Source organism: Eucalyptus grandis, chromosome 7 (genome assembly GCF_016545825.1).
Source record: "Eucalyptus grandis isolate ANBG69807.140 chromosome 7, ASM1654582v1, whole genome shotgun sequence".
NCBI classification, from domain to species: domain Eukaryota; kingdom Viridiplantae; phylum Streptophyta; class Magnoliopsida; order Myrtales; family Myrtaceae; genus Eucalyptus; species Eucalyptus grandis.
Genome location: NC_052618.1, coordinates 12233153 through 12259665, shown reverse-complemented (window position 1 = coordinate 12259665; position 26513 = coordinate 12233153). Strand labels below are relative to the sequence as shown.

Below are 26513 nucleotides of genomic sequence, written 5' to 3'. Positions count from 1 at the left end.
GACCAAGCCACGTCGTTCTACCGACAGCATTTCTAGAAGAATAAAGGTCCAGTCGGTCTCGCCACTACTGCGACCAAGCCACGTCGTTCTATCGACAGCATTTCTAGAAGAATAAAGGTCCAGTCGGTCTCGCCACTACTGCGACCAAGCCTTTCAACCAGCACACGACAATTCAAAATCGACCCCTGAACACTTTACATGTCACTCACATACTCCAATTTCAATATTAACCCTTCCAAATTCGATTTCGGTGTCAAACCCGACACGTGGGAATTTTTGAATAAAATTCCTATTTTTCACAATCAACATTCAATTTGCAATATTTACTCATCAAATTCAAATTCTAAACACACAAAGCAGCGATCGGCACGAAATTCTGAGCAAATAGGATCAAAAATGAATTTTCGAGTTTTCTTTTTTTTTTAAATTTTCGGATTATAATATAATATTATATTTCCCAGAATTTGAGAAGCAATTAAATAACTCAAAACTAAAATCCTATTATGTCCCATCAAGGTTTAACATTAAATAACTCCTTTTAACCTTAATTAAACACACTTTAATATAAACTAATCTCTTAATCAAACTTATAATTAAATATACTAATCTATCCACCTAAACTTACTTAATTTAAACTAAACACACTTAGGGCATCCTTAACACTCTAATCAAGGTTTAGTGAGGTAAACTCACTTGATTAACTCGCCGCTTAGACCAAAACGACGAGGCGACGCCGGGATCAACTTTTCCAAGGCGGGCCTAGCTTCCAGGGCTGGGAAGACGTCCAAAACCGGCCTTGAGTGGGCTGCGAGACCCACAAAAACCAGCTGCTGGTCACGGCGGAGGAGGGCCGAAACGGCGGCCGGTTGGGCCCGAAACCGGCGGGGAAGGGCGACGATAGCTCGGCGGTGCGGGCGGCGACTCCGACGGGACTCCGGCGGTGGCTGGCGACGACGAGCAGCTCGGGACGACGGTTGAGGCGGCTGGCGAGGCGAGGGGAAACGGGCGGAGTGGCGAGGCAGCGCGGGGCCTTGCGCAGTCGGGCGAGACGGCGACGGTGGCGCCACAAGGCGGCGGCGGCGCGACCGAGCGGCGAACGGGGGACGCGGCGGCTGTCCGAACGGCGAGCTCCCCCGCCCCCCCTTCGCTGGTTTCCCTCTCTCCTCCTCTCTCTCTCCTTCCCAAGGTTGAAGATGATGTTGATTGGTCCTCTTTTCAAGAGCAAATCCCACCATCCACTTGTCAAGATCTCAGCCCTTGGCCTCAACCACCATGACATCATCCCATGTCATCTTCCACTAATTCAAATTCTCCACAACATTTCTCCAATGGATCCAATTCCCTTTTCCGCCGAGGCATACCAATTTTCAAACTTTGTACATTATTTTCTTTAATCCCATTCAATTCTCTCCCAATTGAGTCCAATTAAAATCCACAAAATTATCCCATGATCCTAATAAGACGTGTGACATGACCGAGCTTCCGACTTCTAAATTCAATCTCAATTTTTACGGTTGAATTCAATCTGGTGCAATTTCAGCGCGCCTAATCCACTGAGTAGCTTTTGGGGAAATTTTCTTGCATCCGACCCAAGGGTGATCAGTCCCCAAGTCTGACGTAGTAAAATTCCTTAATTACTTCACTCAATAGACCAGTTCTCTCGTGAGTGGCCAACTCTGAGAGACGAACTATATGCACAGATGAATTGCCCGACTCAATTGACTGAAAATAAAATTGAGAAAAATCGGGATGTCACAGAGCATGGCAACATCCAAAATCCATCAAGGACGGCATCCAAAGTCCATTGAGATTTGTTCCGTAATCCTTCTTGCGAATGGCATTCAAAATCCATTGGGCATTGTCCCGAAATTTATTAGTGATAGCTTCCCTTGCATGAATACACTTGCAAACAAGCACACAACTGGTTCCTATCTTTACTCTAATTTGATGCCAAATTGCCTCAAAGACATGTCGAGTGAAGTGTGTGTCATGATTTACTGAAATTGTGTCATTGCAACATGCCGGGCACGAAACAAGAACTGTGGCTTGACTCGTTACATTGGACCATCGACCTAAGTCAAACCCGGTTCAGAAATGATATGCCTCAATATCGCCAAACCAAATACTTAAGTCAAACTCTGTCTAGAAACGATACACCTCAATATCACCGAACCAAGAGAGACTTGGCTCGGTGTACTTCCACGCACATCTAAGAACAACATTAATCATTTTGTGGAAACTCATGGCATGCTTTCAAGCATAGATAATAACATACAGACAAACCGCATATACTAAGCAACAACAATTCCTTGTAAACTCAACAATCGCATGGCAAGATCTCGACTTACTCTCGAACCTCATAAACTCAACAAACGCGCTAAAATTCCTAAAAGCTACTTGATAGGTTAGATCATACTAAAATCACGTTCGGTCAATTTTAATCACGAAATTGAATTCGGTTTTGGGATTCGGACGTTTGAGCATGTCACGATTCATTTATTGGACGTTGTCTCATCTTTCAGCGAATTTTCGTCAAGTCCGAAAATTTTGCGGAAAAACGATTTTTGAACAAAAGAAAAAGAAAAAGGAAATTCGGATGGGCTGAATAATTGGGAATTTTCTACCCCATTTTGGCTTATTTTGGGGGAAATTGGAGTTAATTTGGGATTGGATGATCTCTTGACTTATGGACATGAACACTTTGGGGTATTTGTAATGAGTGAATTAGATATTTCTCAAGGCTTTTCATTGCTGAATTGACTTTCTTTTCCTTCCCATTCCTCTCTTCCCCTCCCACCCCCTTAGCCGACTCTTCTCTTTTGCCATTTCCTTCCTTTTTCTCCCTCATGCTTCTTCTTCACTTCTTCATCCCATTTCCCCTTCCACTTTTCCTACTATTGACCACACATCTCCTCAGCTAGCCAGACAACTTCAGCACCACATCCACTAGTACTCATCCCATTTTCACGCCCATCTCCACACAACCAGTCACCACCGTCTAGCACACCTCCATCGAGCCGCCGTCTACCACAGCCAACAACCACCATGCCCGAGACTCTAGGCTCTCCGTCCACCTAGCTCATGCCTCCATCACTGTCCCCTAGCCATTGCACCGGCCCACCTGTAGCCAGCCACCACTTCGCCAAGCTACCACCAACTCCGCCTTGTCTCGACCTCACCGTCCGCGCCAATAGTCCCCGCGACCAGTAGCTCCACTGAACCAAGCCTCCCCTTGGCTGAGAACCTTGTAGGGCAGCCACCGCCTCCACCAAGCCTCCATTCGAGACTTGGTTGTCTCGAGTTCTCGTAGCCATCGCGTTGCCATCGCCATGAGCCCGCTGTCATCCTAATCTAGTGAGTTAACTCTCCAATCCTTGATTATGCTGTTAATTACGCTTAGGGGGTTAGATTAGTGCTAATGAGGATTAGTTTAGTTAATCCTAGATTAGTGTTAATTAGCTTGGTTAGGTTAGTTGACCTTGGTTCGTTTAGTTAACCATGGTTAGGTTAATTAATCATGGTTAGGTTAATTAAGTTGGATTAGTTTAATTAATAGCAATTTTCTTAATTAATCACAATTTATTTAATTAACCATAATTAGTGTAATTAGTGACGGATTAGCCGTTTCGTAAAATTTTACGCTTGTTCTTCTGGATGGAATTTTGTGTGATTTTGATGGCTTACACGTGCTATGATGTACAATTGATTGTTTGGTGGTAGTCATTGATTATTATTGCAAAACCCGATTTTATGGGCATTTAAATAGAAAAAAGCTAGGTGTCGGTTTTGGATGCCAACTTTTATTTACTATATAAAACCGTGGAGTGTTAAAATAGGAGCGTACTAAGTTTGACGGTTTGCTTTTAGATACGTGACCACGCACGATTATTTTACCGAGATTTTTAATGCAAAGAAAAAGTGGCCAAGTTCATTATTTGAAAACGAAGTATTTGAACGCAAATCATGGTGTTCTTGGTCAAGTATGTGCTCGTATGGTCACTACCAAAACCCGTCACCCAATGAGAGTTGGGGAGGCAATGCGTGATTAAGTTTGAATGCCCCATGTCAACGGATGCCAAGTCACGGTGGAGACCAAGCCAATGCTCCTTTATGGAATGCCGTCTAGGTGGGTAGTGTTAGACGTTACCTTGTCCGATGGGGCGGGACGATGCCCGGTTACGCTAGATGACCACCGACTTTTGAGTTGGCTGTGGCCGATGGGTCGTAATAATCGGAACACGCTTGAATGGTTGTGCTGTTACACTTGATTATGGGGCAAAATTGTGTGGCACGGTATATGACATGTTATAACGGTTTTACCTTATAATCAGAACCCTTGTGAATGTTTGAAAGGCTTTAATTATGTGTTCCGGTTATTAATTACGCTTGTTGTATTTATAATAGCATATGTGATGCATTAATATGCAGGGATGTGCCGAGGCAAGGTGAATTTTGAATGATGCTTGTTTAGGACCGCATTTGAGGCGAATTTGTGTCCTAATCGGGGTTTAGGCTCTTGACTCGCTGAGATTTATCTCACCCCGTCGTGGATTAACCTTTTTCGGGGCCGTAGCATGGAGATCTTCTGAGTGCGGATGTGGTGGATGCGAGATGTGACATCTTGTGGCTGGCCCTGCCGTTAGTGAAGCAGGTTAACCCTAGTTCTTGAAGGTTTTGAGAGGGTCGATAGGAAGTGGCCGTGGAAAGGCTTGTAAGCATTAAACTTCCTAGGGATAATAGTTAAAAAATAAATATGTTGTTTTCGGCAATGTTTGCCGTGTTTTACTATCCCTATGTTTGTTTGTTGGCCAGGTGCTTATTTAATTTACTTCCGCATGTGCTTAATTGAAAGATAAAAAGAATGGGTCGGCGACACATCTTGGGACATCACCATTTTAATCGACCGCCGAGGGATGTGCGCGTACTCGGGATTCGGGGTGTGACATCCCCACTTGAAATGGTATCAGAGTTGGTTAATGTCTAGAGTGATAAGGTGCGATGGGTTTTAGGGATAGTTAGTAGGAAAGACATTTTCCTTACGCCTACGCTTGTGGTTGATGGGTTGTTTTGTGCTGGTCGCTCAAATTTCTAATTTTGTGTTAGAATTGGAAAGCAGGTTTTTGTAAAGATTCTGCAAGATGAGCAATCCTGAGCAAAGGACTCCTTCGAAGAGGGCAGTTTCGGGTACTTGGGGTAGGATGCCGACTCGGATCGGTACCCAAGGCAGAGTACCAACTCAGGCTAGCGTGAGGGAAAGAGTACCGCCTCAGGCCGATAATGGGGGAGGAGCACTAGGCGATCCTAGGTTGGACAGGATCATTTAGGCGCTAGAGACCCTAGGGAATATGATTGGTCAGTAGGCACAAAACCAAGCTACATCTACCGCTGCCGCCACTACTACTGCTAATGCCGTCATTGTTGTTACCACCGTACCTGCTGAAGTCCTACTAGGAAATGGGAATGGTGAGTGGCTGATGCACAAATTAGTGGAGCAGTGCCTGAAGCTTAAACCGCCGAGGTTCTCTAGAATGGGCGATCCTAAAGCTACAACCCTCTGGATCAAAGAGCTAGAGAAAGTCTTTGCACTACTGAGGTGCTTTGTAGAAGACAAGGTAGTCCTGGCTACCTACCAGCTATAGGGTAACGCGAGCACTTGGTGGGAAGTCACCAAAGTGAGAGTGTTTCTTGAAGATACGTTCCTGGAGTGGAATGCCTTTGTGGAGGTCTTTTACGGGAAGTACATTTTAGATTGCACTAGAGAGTAGAAAATGGCCGAGTTCTAGCGTCTTCGTCAGAACCAGATGTCAATGGACTAGTACGAGGCAAAGTTTACAAAGTTGTCCAAATATGCACTGAGATTGATTAAGGACCCAGTGGATAGAGCAATAAGGTTCAGAGTGTGAAAGCTAGTACGAGCACCTAAAGGGGGTGAATAGGTGCGAAAACAAATTTTGCAGAGTGAAATATATAATTTTGCTTTTAAGTCAACTCTGTTTACCAATAGATTATAAAAAGGAAATTAGACTCAAATAATCAAATAGAGTTACGATCAAAGTAAAAGAGCTTAGGGAAGAGAATAAGAACAGAAAGTTTATAGTGGTTCGGCTTAATCCAAGCCTACGTCCACTCTTCCGCACTAATAGCCCATCGGCTGGATTTCATTAAGAATCAAAAGAGTTGTTACAGTATAGCTCTTCCTTGATTCCATAGTGTAAAGACTCTGCTACACTTCCTCAAGGTCTCACAAATGTATAAACTCTCTTTTGAGTACAAGTTTTCGCTCAACAATTGAATTGACAAAGAACAAGGAGCTTCAGACTTTGGAATTTCTCTATCGCGCTCACACTCGAATAACTGGAACGTCTTCATTCTATACTCCTCCATGCCTTCATACCCGTTGGCACTTACCAAAGGAGCTCTTCCAATCTACCTGTTAGAAAGAATCAATTAGAAGATTTCAAGTTATTTAAGAAATATGACGATAGCCCACCAATCCTGCTCACCCATATAATTAGGATCTAGGTTTCCATAAGTAGAACCTTCCAAGTATGCTTTGTCAATCAACGGATCTAAATTACCCGAATTGAAATCAAAACGAATAATAGATTCCAAGATGTTATATCCAGCCGAGAGATCTTCATCAGTCGATGGAATCAAATCCTTAACGAAATACTCAGTTCTGGATAAGTCTTCTTTAACGGTCTAGAAACTATCAATGATGATAGACTTTGAATCTTGAGTTTAGCGGTTCGGCGGTCTTCATACTTTGACTAAAGAGTCTACAAGTCTTCAGACTAGACTGATGGAAACGTTTTGTGAGCTTCAAAACATGCAAGGAAGTTTTCTCCAACACAGAGACAATTTGAGACCAAAGATCAATGATCCCCTGGTGCCACTGAATCTCAAAGACTATAATGAGCTGTATGAGAGGGCCCAGCTGATAGAGAGTAATTTGAACGAGCGAGCTGCCGTATCTGGGTCGCGATTCATTCCCAACACAAACAGCAACTGGTTTGGAAAAATGTCATTGATAGGAGGAAGGTACTTCATTCCTCCCAACCGAAAAGGTAGAATAGGAAAGTCGACACTTAACTTAAAATTGAAAATAATGTGCGTGAATAAAGTAGAGCAAAATCTCTACTTTGATGAATAAGAATTTATTTCAAAATACTACCTTTTAGATCTATGCTGTACAGGCATTGAGCTTGTTATATGGATATGCGAATTGTTTTTACATCTTGAATACTAATGGGTGAATTACTAATTAATAATGACAAAGTCTGCGCTATTATATTATGATCTTTAACATTTTAATATAGTGACATTGTTATTTAAAAATTATTGGAATTATAAAAAAACTTGGTATATATTTAATCCTAAAGGTATATAGCTAGTCAAAAAAGTAAACAAGTCTCTGCTGGCAGATGATATTAAACTAAATAAGTGAGATAGTTCAAGTCAAGTCAAGTAAAGGATCCTTCTTGTCCATCTTCTTTTGATAGGGCGTAATCAAGATAGTTCACTGTCAATCTGTTTCATTCATCCAACCTTTTGTTTGCTTTTTTTTCCCTAGAAACAAGGAATTATAAACAAAGACCCATCTAGGTAAAGTGATAATATTGGATTTTAGCTAATTATTAGACACACAAAATGTGTCCTCACTTGATTTGATTGGCTAGGTGCCCATACCTAATGGGTGAAGATGATCTTAATCCGAGGGAGGGTGTTCAATTTCCAAAAGCAAAAGCAGAGAAAAAGACCATAGAAAGAAGTGGGAATTCAAAGCTGCTCAAATGTAAGAAAGTGACTTAGGCACATTGCATCAAAGTGCACGACAAGCCAATTTTTCCTTCCATGATGACCAAATTATCTCCATGTATAGGCCCATTCAATCATAATTGGATTTACTTCCCTTAATTAACTTCAAATTATCCTTTAATTAGTCATGATGATCACGCAAAAGTAAAAAAAAGGAAAAAATAGTTCTAGGGTCTTCAAATTTTTTTGGTGCAATGTAACTAAAAAGAATTAGGAAATAATTAAGATTCGTGTCGCACAACGTGATCTTTGTCAAAGGAAAACAAACTAGAACGGCATAAGAAGGCAATGTGATTGGGTGACGTGGGATGAGGAGACACATGGAATTACTTTATGTCCTTTGTACTATGCATTCTTTAAGCAAAGTCTTTGTCAACAAATTTGAAATTAATGTCATGTTTATTTTGTTAAAAATAAATGATTTGAAAAATATTTTTAAAAATTGATGGCTTATATCGCTTACAAAAATGAATGAATGAAAAATATTTTCATCACCCATGAAAAAGTTTAGATAGAAATTATTGTCAATAATGAAAATATTTTTCATAGACGATTTGTTTTAGCAATACAAGTGATCATTCATAAAGGATTTTCCAATTCATTTGTTTTCCGTGAAACAACCAAAGCATTAAATTAGATAAAAATTATTGTAATTATAAAAAACAAAAAAAAAAAAAAACTAGGTATACATCTAATCCTAAATGTATATAGCTAGTCAAAAAGTAAACAAGTTGATGGCAGATTATATATACTGAAAAAGTGCAATAGGTTCAAGTCCAGTACATGATCTTTCTTCTCCTTTTTTTGACAGGGTGTAATCGAGACAATTCACATGGGAAAAGTCATGGAAACGTCAATCTGTTTCATCTTTCCAACCTTTCATTTGCTTTTATTTCCCTAGAATCAAGGAATTATAAACAAAGACCCAATTAGGTAAAGTCATAATACCGGATTTTAGCTAATTATTAGAGATGCATCACGTGTCCTTACTTGATTTGATTGGTTACGTGCATGTGCCTGATAGGTGAAGATCATCCTAATCTGAGGGAGGGTCTTCGGTATTATACTTTCCAAAAGCAAAAGTATAGAAAAATATCATAGAAAGAAGGCGGGAATTTGAAGCCATTCAAGCCTAAGAAAATGACTTAGGCACATCACATCAAAGTGCATGGCACCAACCAAATTCCCTCCATATATAGGCCCATTCGACCGTAAATCAATTTACTTTGTTTAATTAACTCCATATTATCCTTTAATTAGTCATGATGTCCATGCTAAAAAAGAATGAAGAAATAATTCTAGGGTAGTCAAATCTTTTTTATGCGATGTAATTAAAAGGAATTTATTTTTTTCCTAGCAATCACCTAAGACCAAATAGAACTAGACAAACAAACACAAAATGAACATTAATCATCATGGGAATACAACTGTAATTCGGAAATAATTAATATTCGTTGTGACATCCTGATTTTCGACCCTGTCCCGATTTTATGAAATGGGCTTTTCATTGACACACTTATGGTCCTTTTTCTCTAAGTTGGCCACTCACGAGATAACTAATCTATCTCGTGAAGTCGTTAAGAAATATGAACTCGACAGACTTGAGAATTCAATTAGAAATCGACTGCTTGACCGTGCTAGTCTACAAGGGTCAATACGGCCCCATTAAAATCGATTAGAAACCGGAGATAAGTCGATTCAACAGAGGCATGTAATTAAACTGCGGGTGACTCCACCTAATTGCAAAATTCGCGTCGAACGGCACGAAACTGATTTTTCTGTCAATTTTGTACTTGGTGTCCGTTATTGAAACCTTGAGATTTTCACAACAATCGAGAGTCATCTATGAGTTGAAGATGCACAATGTGGATCGAAAATAGTCAACCACGGGTCAAACGCACTAAAAATTCCTAAAAGCTACCCAGTAGGTAAGGCTATGCTAAAATCGCGTCCGGTTGAAATTAACTACAAAATTGAACCAAATTTCAGGAATTGAAAATTCTGGCGTGTCATGATTTATTTTAGGAACATCAACTCATCTTTTGAAGAATTTTCAGCAAGCCCAGATTTTTGGCGAAAAATCAAAATTGGGCGATTTAAAATCGGGAAATTTGGAGGGGCCAAATTGAGTGCATTTTTGGCCTTCAAGTTGGATCAATTGGTGAGGGAAATTGTGGGATTTAGCGTGGGCTTCCTCTATAGGTGCTAGTATGAACACACAGAGGGGGGTGAATAGGTGTGAAGACAATTTTTCGGAAAGAACAATAAAAATATTTTACTTTTAAAAGTGAGTCTGAAGATTAACAGATTTTGAACTAGTTTAGACTTTAACATTTAAATAGAACTACGAACAAAATAAAGAAGTTCAGTGAAGAGAATATGAACACATAATTTATAGTGGTTCGGCTTAGATCAAGCCTACGGCCACTCTCCCCACCGCTTGACAGCCTTACGGCTGGATTCCACTATGAATCAACAAATAATTTACAATCTTGCAATCTCAACTTCACAATGAAGAGTTTCTACTCCTCTCTCACGAAGTCACACTATAGGTTTCTCTCTTTTGAGTAAAATTTAGAGCACAGTATATGGAATAACAAGAAATTAGGAAGCTTCAGACTTTGGAATTTTTCTTTCACGCACTCTATCGAACAACTGAACAGTCCTCCTTAAATACTCCTTCATGCCTTCTCGACCGTTGGCACTTTTCAAATGAATTCTTCCAATCAACCCGTTGGACAAAATTAATCAAGGAAATCTCAAGCCGTTTGAAGATTATGATGAAAGCCCGTCAATCATGTTCGCTCATACAATCGGGATCTTGGTTTCCATAAGTAGATTCTTTCCAAGATTACTTGCCCTCCAAAAAGATTTAGTGTATCCAAATTGATTCCAATAAAGATATCCAATCTCGTAGATGTGATTTTTTCCAACCAGAAGACCATAAATAATCCATACGAACCAATCCCTTGAAGAAAGAAAGATAATCCCTTATCCGGGAAAGTCCTAATCCTTCATTTTCGTTTAGTCTGGAATTTGTCAGAGTGAGCAAACTTTGAGACAAAAGTCTGGGAGTCTTTAGACTTTGACACAAAAGTCTGGAATTCTTCATAATAGGCTTTGGATAAATTTTGTCAACTTCAAAACATCAATTGAGTTTTCTCCAACAATCTATTCCTTTTTTATGGTGACAAAACTTTCCTGCAGATTTACAGATTTATAACTTGTAAAACAACTCTTAGCAGTATATGATATCTTATTTAGTTAAGGATCTGGATAGTATTGATTCTGCAACCACAAGAAACATGTTAATCTTGAAAAATTAAACACATATCAAGATTTAGACATTCATATCCATAAACATAAACATCACTACTGCAAGAATTATTGCAGAATAAGTGTTCAAAACAACTTAAATCAAATCTGCAAAATTTTCCCCATTTTTGTCAACAGCAAAAAGTGGAGAAGGTCAAAGTGGTGGAGAGATCAAAAGAGTCAAGGTTGTCTTGGAATTCAAACGAGTTGGAAATCCCCCATTGACTACACTGCCTCTTCAACCTTCTAGCACTAGACTTGAACATTCTCTACTCGTGTCTGAATAGTTTTGAGAATTTGAAGATTCTGATCATGCTTGGGCACAGTTTGAGATAATTACTGATTCAAAGTTTGTACCTGAGTATCTAAGGACTGTAGCTTTTTAGTGTGAAAGTTAGAAGAGGATCGCAACGCAGTGTGCAATTTCTATATCTCAACCTCCATAGCATATTCTTAAGCTTTGACTTCCAAAAGGAGTTCCATCATCCTTGGATAGTTAGCATTTGGTTCTGTTTGTGCACTGGCTTCAGCAAATTGAGTTCATGGAGAGTTGAGAGAGGAGGGAACATCAACCTATCTAGTTTCATGACTTGGAGTGGATTCTTTAATGTCTGCTTCAGGAAATTGAGAAGCATAGACATCTTCTGGGTGTGCAAGAGATCTACTGATACAATCACTCATAAAAAGAGGAGAAGAAGTCCCTATTTTCTCAACAGCTCCCCCTATTCTTGTGCCTCCAGGTGGAGAAGGGATTCCTTATTCTTGGTTCGTCTCAGTTTTAGGACAAGAGTGATGTTCTTCTTCTGTTCATACTCCAATTTGTCCACTCCGAGTTGCTTCAAAATCTTCAGATAAGGATATGACAATTGTCGCCTCATAAGATTCATCCTCACCACCTCTTCTTTCTTCTTCTCTTGCTGCTTCTTCTCCTTTCTTTAGTTCTTCTTCTTCTTCTAGCTCTGCTTCTTCTACCTTAGAACCAACAAAACCTCGAAGATTCTTCAAGGCAAGGGCAGAAATTGTAAGATCATCATCATCATCCTCTTCGTCTTGCAGGATGAGAGATCTTCTCTTCTTTACAGGTTCTTTCACAATTTCCTTGCCTTTCCTTTTTTTGCAGTAGAATCTTCCCTGATTTTGCTGGAGGACTCATTCTTCAAGTGCTCAGTGGCTTTGTTCAGATCCTTCAATCTCATCTTTGAAATCATTTTCAGTCCTATAACCATAGGAGCAATAGTTCTAGAGTAAAGAGAGATGGGAAACTCAATCTGAAAATGCCTGAATAGCTTTGTAACCAACATTGAATAAGGTAATTGTCCTTTGTCCTTCATAACTATCCCATGCATGTGCATTAGGATAGTATGAGGGAGTGAAAATCTCATTCCATTGCAGATTGCAAACACGAGCCGTACTTTGAACCTGGGAACATCTGTCTTGGATGCAGCCTTTAGGCTGATGCAGTTAATGATAACTTTGTGCAACAAAACATTTAATGACAGTCTTGGATAAGTGATGCCTCATTCTAGCACTCTGTCCTTGACAAGATATCTCATTGCTTGACCAAAAGAGACATTTATTGGTTGAAAACTACTCCTTTCCACCTCAATAATGTCAACCAATGTGTCAACATCTATCACATAGGCTTTATCACTTATAGTGAACTGAATTCGATCTGGGTCAAGAAAAGACAATTTTGAATAGAAAAATGCAGTCAACTCTAGATAAGCAATAGTTGTCTCAGAACAAAAATTCTCTAGTTGTGAAGAAAGGCTAACTTCTCCCTCAAGTTAACCCTGATCGAGTCCAGGAAGTCAAAATCAACAATACAAGGGTTCATCACCCCTCTCTTCAGCATCTGAGAGTAAACCTTTTTGTGTTCCTTAGAACGAAATAGTCTCATTCTTTCTCCAAGAACATCTGCAACGACACCCATTCTTGGTTGAAAATTAAAATAAAATCTCTCATCATCATCCTTGTTCTCAAGATGATTATAATCGAACCTAGGGGTCTACGAGAGAAAATGAAGGAAGGCATTGTCTACCGATCCTTTCGGCACTATACTTAACTGTTCCATCCTTCTTAGGAACAAGGTCTCATTCTTATAAACTTTTTCTCTTAAAAACTCATTGATAAAGGTCATGGGAGTACCACCCTACTTTAAATGAGTGTAAAGCTTATAGTGAACCTAGGGTCTCAAGGCTCTTAGAGGTTCTACGTCTTCTACAACTTCCTCTTCCAGGGGTTGGCACGGAACATTTTGAGTAGAATGCTACGGAGAATGCTGAGGAGAGTTGCGTGGAGAGTCTTCCTCGGCGAGATCAAAGTGAGTATGCTCTTCTGGCATGCTTCTCGGTCCTTCTCCGAAGTGGAAATAATATTTAGCGTGGTGCGAATGAACTCAAAGGGATTTTTCTCCATGGGCTTCATGAAGATGTCTGCTAGCTGATTCTTCGAATCAATGAACGGAATCATAATCTCCCCATTCTTGACATGATCTCTTATAAAATGATGTCGAATCTTTATATGCTTTGCCCTTGAATGAAGAATTGGATTCTTGGTGAGGTTAATAGTGTGAAAGCTAGTCCAAGCACCTAAAGGGGGTGAATAGGTGCGAAAACAAATTTTCGCTATGTAAAGAAAGTGATTTCGCTTTTAAACAGATTCTGTTTAGCAATAGATTATGAAAAGAAAATTAGACTCTAATAATTAAACAGAGTTACGATCAAAGTAAAGAGCTTAGGGAAGAAAATAAGAACACAAAATTTATAGTGGTTCGGCTTAATCCAAGCCTACGTCCACTCTTCCGCACTGACAGCCCACTAGCTGGATTTCACTAAGAATCAAAAGAGTTGTTACAGTATTGCTCTTCCTTGATTTCACAGTGTAGAGACTCTGCTACACTTCCTCAAGGTCTCACAGAAGTATAAACGCTCTTTTGAGTACAAGTTTTCACTCAACAATTGAATTGACAAAAAACAAGAAACTTCAGACTTTGGAATTCTTTTATCGCGCACACACTCGAATAATTGGAATATCTACCTTATATACTCCTCCATGCCTTCATTCCCATTGGCACTTACCAAATGAGTTCTTCCAATCTACCCGTTGGGCAGAATTAATTAAGGAGATTTCGAGTTATTTAAGGAATATGATGATAGCCCACTAATCCTGCTCGCCCATACAATCAAGATCTAGGTTTCCATAAGTAGAAACTTCCAAATATGCTTCACCAATCAACACATCTAAATTATCCGAATCAAAATGAATAACATATTCCAAGATGCTATCTCCAGCCAAGAGATCTTCTTCAGTCGATAGAATCAAATCCTTAACAAGATACTCAGTTTTGGATAAGTCTTCTTCGACGATCTAGAAACTGTCAATGAGGATAAACTTTGAATCTTGAGTCTAGCAGTTTGGCAATCTTCAGACTTTGATTGTCTGCAAGTCTTCAGACTAGACTGATGAAAATGTTTTTGTCATCTTCAAAACACACAATGAAGTTTTCTCCAACAATCTCCCCATTTTTTATGGTGACAAAACTTTCCGACAGATTTGGATATTTTTGACCTGCAAAACAATACTCAAGCAAACATGGATATCTCACAACAGATAATTGACTTAGTATAGACAGCATTAAATCTACATCCATGTAGGCTCAATTCACTGTCATCTGAGCACCCACCAGTTCGTTTTCTGCTCATTTTCTTCAAATTTCTGAGTTTTCATTCTCATCCTTAACTTGTCGACCTTAAACATAACACGGGAAAGAAGAGTTTCGGTTACTACATTGAGTTCAATGAGCGGAATTTGGTAATATAAACAAGTCTAACTTTCCCTAGGCTCAAATAGCAATATCAGTAGGTAAAAAGAATTAAATATGATTCTTTGGTACATAAATTGACTCTCGCAATTAAGAGGGGATATATGCTAAGATCGAAATGGGCAGTAAACTCTTTCCTTTTAAATTGAGAACATATCTCTACACCTGCTAATTATAATTTGAATAAATTAAACATTCTATATCTAAATCTCCATGTACAATACACTTAAAGCTCAAACTTAGATCAAGTTCAAGTTTCGAACCAATGATTAATGACCAACAATCTTCATTATACGTATATAGGAGAGATTGCCAACTTGTTGAATCAGACTCAAATCAGATTTTACTTTGCCCTTTCCAGCCATTTAATGTTGGCAGTTCATATCATTGCATATGATATGTTCACATGAAGAATCAACATAAGGATGTTCTGAAAAATATGGCATGTCTCCAGATGTGCAAAGCATAATTTACTGTCACAAATTCCTATCTCTATCTAATCACCTCCAAGATTGTTCTCTGAGATGCATGAAACTTAATTATTTGGGAAAAAGGCCAAGTGCAAAGATAATGACGTGTACCTGCAGATGATTGAGGACAACTAGCAGAACTTCTTTTCCGGCACCACAAACAACTATTGATACTCGCTTCATATGCTATCACTAAACAAACTAGCAAACTAAGATTTTAAAAACCAATTGAAAAAGCCGAGATCCTAGAGCAGCATCTGAGCTTAAAAAAAAGCCATACCACTTCACCCAGAGAATTAACAAGAAACTTATGGACTATAGGAGTGGTACTATCACCATCAAGAAGAGTCAAAAATTCCTCCTGAGAAGAAGAGTCGAGACATAGATAAGCAAATGAAAACAGTTAAATGAAGAAAATTGAAACGTCATCTACTGCTCTGTATTAAGAAGACCACTTGCCATGGTCACTAACAAGGTTTGATAGCAAATAAAACCTCTCATGAAGTATGTTAAAGGCATCAGCCCACTGCTTATGCATGACTGATAATGATGTCCGGATGACATGAAGTAAAATGTTCAATGTTCAAAGCCCGTTGAGTGACTTGATGAAGTTCATTTTTTTCTGCAGACAGAAAGAGATTGATAATCTAAGAAGGCATTTGGCTGATAAAGATTCTCAAAAGTCCGTTCTGATTTCAGTTTGAGAATTAAAACATACCAAAAAATGCATTGGGTGAAACTCTGAAAGCAATTGATGAATAAAAGGAAAACTACTCTCAAAATCAAATCACAAACTGAAGTTGACATTTTAGTATTCTCATTCCACTGCAAACATGGATACTTGGAATAACTAAGCTTGTTTTCGGAATGTGATGCAACCAGAGCATATTCTCAGAATTTTCATCCCCAATGACATGTATTATTTTCACTAAACAAAACTCCAAAAAAATCGAAAACAGTTTCTCTGAAAATGGAAACTAAAGGTGCTTTCTAAAACTAAGCAGGCCTTAAATAGTCGAGAACAAAAATGACGTGTGAAGCATGCGACGATGTTTAAAATTTTGCAACAGATTTGCCTCACAACTTTCAACATTTGAACTAAATAGATTTCTAGAGGTTTTTACTGAAAGCTAGTATGAAAATTACAGGTTGGCTTGGAAGCATGAGGCATCGTGTTGTTCAGCTTATGGTGACTCTCGAAAGTCAACTCAAGCATTAAAAATTATCAGTAGGAAAGTTCTTCCATCATGTAAATTTCAAAGTTATTTCTAAGAAAACTGCCTCGAAATTGCTCTACCTTAACTATCCATTTCTTTTTGAAGGATGATGATAATATCCTGAGTTAATAAGCGTTTTACTTTCCTTATGACCAAACAAAGCTAGATACCACCGAAACAAATATCAGTGCACATGAACAACCTTAATATAATCGTAACATCAAGTACAATCACCACCACATAAACTAGAACAGAATCTAGATTTCCACGCTTATCACCTTCATTCACTCTTGGTTTTTCTTGTAAAAGACCAACTCCTCAGTTCGACATCATCTTCTCATATAAGACTTCCAAGCACTTCACACACTGAATAGAACAAAGAAAGAGCTTTCTCGATTCGAAGCAATTACCAGGAGAGACGGCCGATCAACCACCTTCGAAGTCATCCGTGACTAGGGCCGGCAAACCCTTCTCCGGATTCCACTCCACCATCTCTGGAAAGAACGGCCAAACGGGGAGCGGAACCTGAGAAGCCAAAGCGGGCCGTCAGAACTGAAGCTGAAATGGAAGCGCGCGCCGTTGGAACAGAGCTGGTACGCTCCGTCTGATAGTCGGAGGAAGGGGGCAGGGGCGGATCTTTTTCTTTTTCTTTTTTTTTGAAAAAAATTGAAAATTGAAATGTCCTTTTCTTTTTCCCTCTCTTGCTTCTTTTGAGGACGTGTTTAACGTTGGAATATGAATCTTTTGAATTTTTATTTCTTGACAAAAAATCTTGTGAATTCATAGGTTAATTTTCACAATTACGGCCCGATGCGAAACAGAGGAAACCCTCGTTTGACTCTATTTCCTATCAACTTCGTTTTATTTTCCCGTTTCATTTTTCTATTCCGTACCTCTCATTTTCTCGTGTTAAAGGGCCGTAAGTTCTTTAGAATGCGCATGATCGTCTACCGACCAGTCCTGAAAAGCACCAGACTTTGTTATAATCTTCGTTGTTCCAGTGGAAGAAAGTTTACAATGCTTGATACTGCAAAGATTGGTCGAATCAATGGTCAGTCATCTTCGGAGAGTACCCAATGGTTTGTTCTTTGAAATTCCTTACAAGAACGGTGGGAATCAAGGAGTTTCCTTTCACGTTTGTCTCCATTTTTGCTAAGCAAATGAATATTGATGAGACTGAAGCATATGCTACGAATACGTCACCGTATACCTCATGTTCATTCATTTTTTGCATTGCTTATACCTGGTATGAACTTTTGATAATTGTTCTACAAATTATCCAGAAATAAAATCGCAAAAATTCTCAAAACGAACAAAAGGGCAAAAAAAAGTTCCAGGCAGAACAGCACAGCAACGCGAAAAAAGAAAAGAAAAAGAAGATGAAAAAATGAAGGAGAAAAGCAGCTCATTGAAAAAATCGTCAATTTTAGGCATTTCTTTTACGAAATGTTATTGCTTTTTACAAACTTTTCTCTTTTTGTTGCGAACAAGAATTTTGATCAAGTGGGTTCTGCTGTTGTAGACAAAAACGATGTGCTCCTGCACGCTAACGTGCGTCGTCGCTAATTAAGGTAAAAAAAAAAAGAGGAAAATCTATAAGTTAAGCACCAATCGAGTGGTCTACCCATTCGTGTTTTGATCTTCGGACTACATGTAGCCCGCATGTACGCTTATGCGTTGAGATCATATGAGGTTCCGATGAATCAAATCGCTGCATTTTTTATCTACTGGTAAGTGTGATACATGTCTATAGCTCTAGATTTTCGATCGAACAAATAAAGCCTAGATTGATTCCAGAATAGTGATCTATATTGAATTGCCAACTAAAATCATTCACGGAAAAAAAGCGAATGATTTGAAATAAATTTTTCAAAAAATAATCGCTTATATGGTTACAAAAATGAACAAACAAGAAATCCTTGTCGAGCATGAAAACATTTGGATAATTGAGACATATTTCATTGGTCGATTATTTCAAATAATACAAGTGATCATTTTTAGAAAGGTATTTTTCAAATCATTTATCTTTTCGTGGAACAAAAGGAGCCTTAGTTCACGTAATCTACAAATAATGTCATATATGGTATGATGTGTTAGGTTTGTCTAAGAAACAATATTGTTTAATTCGGGCCCACATGTTCAATGGTAATCTCATCGCACACCCCAACAAAACAAAGTGCCCTGATGGGAGGACTCATGGGACATCACATCAATGTGAATGTGGTGGTGGATTCAGTTGTTGAAATTGTAATTTGGAAAAAAGCAATGTGATTATTCTCATTTACTTTTGAATTTTAAAAAATATGCTAATGAATTATTCAAATCAGCATCTCACAAAAGTGAACATTCACGCATGCTTAACATGTCGAAACGATGGGCCAAGCCCGAAAATATGGCCAAGCCATTTGCCATCACCACCCAACTTCCAGACAGTTGGCTGGATAGAAATACTCTCACTAAGTCATTTGCCATCATTTGCCCAAAATCCAACCCCTTTCCATGCACTTTTTTTTTTTCCAATTTGTGATGATTGCGTATCAAACTTTAATGTACATGATCATTCTCTAGTCAAGTGGCGAACATCATTCATGTCTATTTTTATCCTCATGACACTTTTGGATGGATCACTAAGTCTTGTTACCAATAAATGTGCAAGCCATGTTTGATCGGCCATTCTTCATATCTGCAATGCAGAGGAATTCTGCCCATTGCAAAACTTCACATGCTTGGCTCGGCATCTGAAGAGCATGGAGATCATTGGTTCATAGCTCGTTCCTTCGATGGCGACGGATGTAAGCTCACCATGCCAATGCTGCTTTTACCAAGAGATGCACTCCTGCTAGAGAAGATGGTCATTAACGTCAAGACCAATGGAAGACGCCAATCAAAATCTCTCAAGTCTTTGCCACGGCTGGTTCGCCCTAGATGCAATCTTACCAGTAAAGTCTCACTACAAACCACCCGATAGGGAGGAAGTGGGTGGGCAAGAATGGTTTGGACAGTTTCCTATGCTTGCACCAAATTATCTTTGGGTTATTGGAGCTTTTATGGAGCAAGAAACTTAGTATTCTTGCCACTGGCATCCTTTTAAAAAAAGAAGAAAAAAAGACAACCTAGAAGCTCAACATTGAACTAAATGAGCTACATCAATTTTCATAACAAATTATTTCCTATCAATCATGTTCAATTTTCCATCTAAAATATCTCATCTTAAAGTGAAAATTACCTGTTCTAGGTAAAGGACATAGGATTTTGAAATCGACTTTAAGTAGTCAACCGAGTCAAGACATTGTGATCAAATCATCATTGACAATTCAGAAACTCGTACATAGATCTGAAAAACCTCCCAAATAGGAAACCATATTCCACACTAATAGATCTAATGATAGGCAGTGGGCCCAAGGGAGTCCATTTGGGAGAGTCCCAACAAGGAATTATAACTATTAAGGACTTGCTCCATGAAACTAAAGAGACAACTGATAGGAACCTTAATGATACTGATTAGAACAATTCTCCAGCACGCGTTTCTAGACTAATCAAATGTCTGTTGAGAAGTTCATCATGTTTTCACTTTGAAACAGTACTAAACCCAAACATGCAGGAAGGTTCAGAGTACCTAAAATTCTAAATCTTCTAATAGCTACACACCCACAGAGAGAACTATCTACACACAAACATACACTCACAGGACACTTTCCCCAACCGACGGTCATATAGGCTCTCAATCTTCCTTAAAAAAGAGAAACTCAAAAGTCTAAAACAAAAGCAGAAAGTCTGTACAGCAGGCTAACCCAGACAGACACCAAATTCTCCTTTAGGTGCTTCAACTGCAGTATAGGTAGGAGCACTCGGGGCAAACAACAAAAGCTTCAGATAATTGTGCTGTATTGAAGTCGGAGGTGTCATCTCTGAAGTGACCAGTAGAAGTGAAATCTAGAACTTTTACAAGAATAACTTCACCTAGTATAGTTGTTTAATTGACCAGTCCATTACTTTCGGGCAATACTGATTTCTGCCATCAGATCCATTTATTAAGAAAGACTGCTCTATGGAAGCGAGAAAGGAAAGAAGTAGTCATTGACTGAATCTGATAGACTATACTGCTAAATATATGATCTGAACAGACAGGAGGCTTACAACATTTCCAATTGGAAAGACACCAAATATACTAAAGCACAAAACCCCATCTTCATCTCCACTGCAAAGGATATTGAAACATTGCTTTGAAGAATTTGAGAGCACTACGAATGAATCTTGACCATCGTCAGTTAAACCAGTTTCTCCAGGTACTAGTCCAGGCATGCAAGGAGCTCTTGGAGCTGGAGGGAAGAAACGAGTAGTGCAATCTTCAAATGCCAATTGGTCTTGCGAGAAAGGAAGTGTCCTATTAAAAATGGATAATTATCTTTCCAATTGGAAAGCACCAAAAAAAAGCAACAAGAAGAAGAAAAGGATATTGAAGAAGAAGAAGAAGTAAATATAACAAGAGATTAAGGTTAGGGGAGTCAACAATCAACAAATCAACAACTCACAGTTGACACCAAACATAAGTTTTCAAAAAACCTTCCACAAACCCATATTGAAGCTGTTGAATAAAATCCTAAGTTTGAGAAAAGAAATATTTTAGTAGACCAGACTAAAATAACTACTTAACTGCAAACAAAGCATTAGATAGAACATGAAAGGTATGAACAATAAAATATTGTCTGTTAAGAATCAAGATCGAGAAGTTAGATGAACTTTTTCAGTTGAAAGATGCATACTCTATTCACTTGGGCATCCTCCTCCCAATTGAGACACACCCCAGCTGCCGCATGGGACTTAAGCTTCTTAACAGTTTTCCATTCTGCTTAATATTTATACGAGTTAGAAAAAAAAATACCACAGTACGTATAACTGCTGCAAGCACTAGCATATAACAAGCAGCATGATGCATATCCACGGTTCCATAAAGACAGCTAGATTGGTAAGATAACATTCATATGTAAAAATAAGATCTTCAAAGCAAAACATAATCCATGAAGTGGATAATGATTAGTAAATTGGTAAGACATCGCAAAGAAACTTTATGGCAGCAGCATCAGCCAAGTTCTGAGCAATTGTACCCATGACCAAACAGCTAGCTTAATGAATAACTGGTAATCTACAAACTTTTCCACCCACAAGCATAATTAAGGCACATACAAATTCTATCATTTAGGAGTCACCCAAACTATTACCTTCCTAATATGACCGAACTGGACATATGTCACTTTAAATAATAGAAAGAAACTAATAATTTGATGAAAATGAGAGTGCCATGGATGACTGCTTCTATATGCTGTCTCAGTCATCTTTGGATAGGAATGAACGATTCAATCTAATTAGTTAAATGGGTATATATAAGATACAAGATATCATGATATCATCTAAACCAAGGACTTTGTAAGTTTACGGCTATTCTTCTTAAAAATTATATGACATTGACGAAGATATGCATATTGCATGTATTGTACAAGTTATAAATGCTGCGCAGGTCATGTTTGGATTGGAATGAACCATTCACTTTAATTAGTTAAATGGGCTATTCATCTCTTGTCGTTTGTAGACCTATTTAACAAAGGGGGCATGTTTGAAAAGAGTGTTCTAATAAGATCTGTTAAGGCTTTTGTGCTCAGATTGACCTAACTAGCAGTCCACTGTTCATTTGACATTGGCAGACAGGACCCATAAACATGGATTGCCATCTCTATTAGCAGCTAAATGTTTGTTGAGCAAGCTTGCTGTTTGCAATGCATCATGCGGCTTTTGAGCAATTCAGAATCTTTCCCAAGAGAGATTAGAGAAGAACACATTCTGAAGATAAGGGATTCTTGCAGTGAAACTGTACCATCTTCTAGTCCCAAGACAACTACTTTGCCATCAGGATGCCAGCATAATGATGTTATACATTTACCTAGAGTACATTAGAATAGTTAGATAATCCAGTATAATGACATACAATGGAATGTGCAAAGAAAAGTGATTTCATAAACAACAACAACAACAACAAAAACACAGAGAGAGAGAGAGAGAGAGAGAGAGAGAGAGAGAGAGAGAGAGAGAGAGGATGAATAATTTGTTCACCATAAAATTAATAGACTAAGAGGAAAGACAGAGAACACACATAAACCGAGAAAATGATAATCAAAATTTGGGAAGTAAGGCAAACATCATAACAGTACACATTATATCTGATAGGGATATTGGTAGCTTGACATGGGATTTCTTTGGGCTAGTAGATCATCTAAAGCTAGGGAATCTATATCTTTTTGGCAGCCTTCAATCCATTATCTCAATCCAAAAATGAATCTTATTGTTCGGCTTTGGAACCTCGAGGTGGAGTGTAACCATGAAAGCATACATCAAGCAAGGATCACAAGTGTACAAGTATCTACAACTTATCTCAACAGAAACCACTCAAGGATTGGTTCAAGAAGCACTCAACAACATGTTTTTCATATCAAGAAGGCAACATGATGCATGCAGCATTCAGATGTTTCTGGAGAAAATATAACTCCTCTCTAAATTTTTCCAGTGAGAATAGATTACAAAAACTACCAAGGCTAGGCATCTGATCCCAAGCTCTTACGAATTTGAATTACCAAAAGATAAAGTCGTACAAGAACTTAACATACTTGGATGCAGCTCCGCCTACCCTCCTAGTCTTTTTGCTTTCTCCAACTCCTCCCTCCATGTATACATGTATGCAGCATAGCTTGAGATATATCCTATTCACAAGTAAGTTAAATTCCCAACAACAAACTTGATTAATCAAAATGATGTGACGAAATGCCCCTTTGTAATCAGAAGAAGATAAATTAACTTCAAGTAATACAAATTGTGCGAAACTTTCCAGACTAGACTCTACATTTTAACAATACAGAATGTGAGAAATCCTTGTAAGGAATGCTCAATCTGTACAATAAGAGGAAGAAGAGGAGCCAAAAGTAATATTACACTTAATCAGTACAAGAAGAGGAAGAGCAGAGCCAAAAGTAATATTACATAGTGAGAGTCACTAACAGAAATTGAAGGAAAATATGTAGATGCCCAATGGCATTGAGATCGTATTTTGCAGGGGTTAAACCTGTCAACTCCAAGTGGGCATCAAGCATTTCTACATTGGACATAACTAGTCTATCTAGCATAAACGACATCCCCTCCAATTCAAGTTCTTTATCTTCATGAACACTTTGACTGGTGTACCAGAAAGGGCAAAAAGATGGGAAAACAGGAGTAGGGTACACTTCCAGTTGGTCTAGACGATTGTCAGTTATGTTATGGAAATCTCCAAAGGCACCAATAAGGCACCAATCTTGTCTAGAAGTTGATAGAAATCTATCGCGCCTGTAAATTAAAATCCCTTCATTCAACTAGTATCAGCTTGGGATTCTTTATTTGCAACTATGTCATCTCCAAATTTTCCCTCCCATTACCATCATTCACTCTTCATTTTTGTGTAAAACACCAACTCCTTAGTTTGATGTCATGTTCTCATTTAGAATTCCAAGCACTTAACCTCTATATTCACCAACTCTCCATCAAATGCAATTTGAACTGGATTGGCAATTGAAGTGATTTATTTGGGGAAAAGGACCGTAGCACATTTAACGAAAAGCAAATGGGGAATAAGGCCAACGTGCATGCAGAGTCAGAACTTGCAATTGGGCAAAGAAAATGGCACACCTTGTACCTCTGCAGCAAGTGATAAAACCTAAGCACATTCAAAAATTGAAAGGCAAAAGAATAAGATAATTTACTCTTCCTTCCAAATACAGTTTAAAAAACCCAGCAAGTGTATGCTTTGAGAACACTTTTGGTTCCCACCTATATGACAAATTGAGTGATGCTAAAGCTTTTGAGTGTTGAAATAGTAGAACTTATATACTAATTCTAGTCAACAACTGCTTTTTCAGTCTTTTAAAAAACAGGACACAACTACTTTTCATTAATAATTTACTATGATCATTGGAATGATGGTTATGCACTACTGAGCAGGAAAAAGAATGACCCCAAACCAGCTGCCTTTTCTTTGGTCTTTCGGTAGTTATTCTAAAGGCACGATGTGTATTTGCACCAGTGGTCATCAGGCAGAGTAGCAAACGATGTAAACCAGATTCCTGGTGCTAAAGTTTGGAATGAATTTCCTTAACTCGAGGAAGAGGGAACATGAATTATCCATAAGTCTGAACCAAACGAGTTAAATATGAAATGAAAAACAATCTGCTCACCTGAAGGCACCAACTACCAATCAAAAGCTTAGTCGCGTTCTGCAGCTTCTGAAGCAGTCCCTCAACCAAGTTGCAACACCATCTGTAAGACTCGAACCGATTTTGAACAAAACAATCAGTTGGCCTTCCAAAATCCTCGCCTCTCAGAAAAAAGTTCGACTCTGCTTCAATCAAGGATTGAGACTTCCGTTACCAGCTGCCTCATCATACCAGAAAATCCTCTCAAACAGCAACAGAGGACTTGAAATCTCCAAGGGGAAACCCTCATCAAGTGCATACCGAAAGCAGCCATTGACCGCAATTTCCCTCAAAGTTCTCGAACAAAGCTTGATGGTTCGCTTCAAACCGTAGCATCCTTCCAAACTAAGGTACTCCAGAACAGGGCTGCCATTCGACATCTCATGCATCACCTCCGAGTCACAGATGGATAGGGACCTAAGATTAATCCAAGCGATACTTCTACTCAACGAGAAGCAACAGAGCCCTGAGTGCAGGTTCACCAACGAAGAGCATCCATAAAAGGAGCCGCGGTACTGCGAAATGGCCGGCCATCTCGCACAACCTCTTAGTCGCATCGACTGAGAGGTCCTCGACACGGCGGTCGACAGCAAAGCGAAGCCACGGACTGAGCTCAGGCGCGCAACGGTCGAGAAAATCGGCGTCGATGTGGAACTTCCTCACCTTGGGCGACGCCTAGAGGATCAAGACGCCGTCCACGGAACGGGGAGGCGTTCCAGACGGATCGCCACCGCTTCGACAAAAACGCACGTGCGGACGATGCATGCAACGTCGATGAACGAGAAGACGTGGTGGATCACACCAACGAGAGGAGGAGGAGAAGAAGTTCGTCGATCGCTTCGTCTTCGCCATGTGGGGATCGACGATCGAAGGGAGGAACCGGAAGGAGAGCCTCCTCCGATTTGAGGGTTCATTTCACTCGGACTTAAGTTTCTGGCTTCCCGTATAGAGACACGTGTCGCTCGATGGAGAGGCAACCACTTTCCCGCGCCTTTTAATACATCTACGAGCCCATGATGATGGGCCTCGCACGTCTTGAATTGCCGAGTACCGAACCTTAATTTTTTTAATCCAAGCTTGTCCGACATCTGAAAAAATCATCATTCATATGATAATCGAGTATGAACAAGATCGAGTAGGCGTACATAAGCGAGCTTGAGCCCGTGAAAGAAAATGTTTGGTTGATTCCGCTTGATTTGTGATATCATGCTTGAGGGCTCCACTTATGTAGTAGATAGACATAAATAACTATTGAGACTTTGCAAACATCTATATCAATATATAAAAGATAAAATAAAAATTAACCATAAATAAATTTTATGAGATAATTATTTAGCTTAAATTACATTCATGATCAAAGTATGATATCTCATGCACTCTAAAAATAGCAGACGAATGCTTTGAGGTCTTGAATTACATTGGCTTGAACTCAATGAATGATAACCCAAGCAATTCATGGAAGTTTGTTGGTCTAGGATGGACATGTTCTCTTATTTTCAAACTGCTTGACAAGAATGCAATCAGAGAAAACTTTCCTCGCCTCATCATCCTCCCAAATGCAAGGCCATTGGCATCCACATCGTGTGTCTCCATTTAGAAG

General features: G+C 39.0%; 1 long non-coding RNA gene across 5 annotated transcripts; it reads right to left on the bottom strand.

Annotated features, from left to right (window-relative positions):
* Positions 1-20514: 20514 nt before the first annotated feature.
* LOC104445450 lies at positions 20515-26006 on the bottom strand. 5 transcript variants are annotated; one of them, XR_005553081.1, is made up of 5 exons: positions 24896-26006; positions 23285-23392; positions 22513-22578; positions 21407-21489; positions 20515-20962 (listed from the first exon to the last, which is right to left on the bottom strand). It is a non-coding gene; the product is annotated as an uncharacterized LOC104445450 (long non-coding RNA). The 5 variants fall into 5 exon arrangements; XR_001987790.2 differs by having other exon boundaries at positions 23300-23392; positions 24896-26005; XR_005553080.1 differs by lacking the exon at positions 22513-22578 and having other exon boundaries at positions 23300-23392; positions 24896-26004.
* Between the last annotated feature and the right edge of the window lie 507 nt (positions 26007-26513).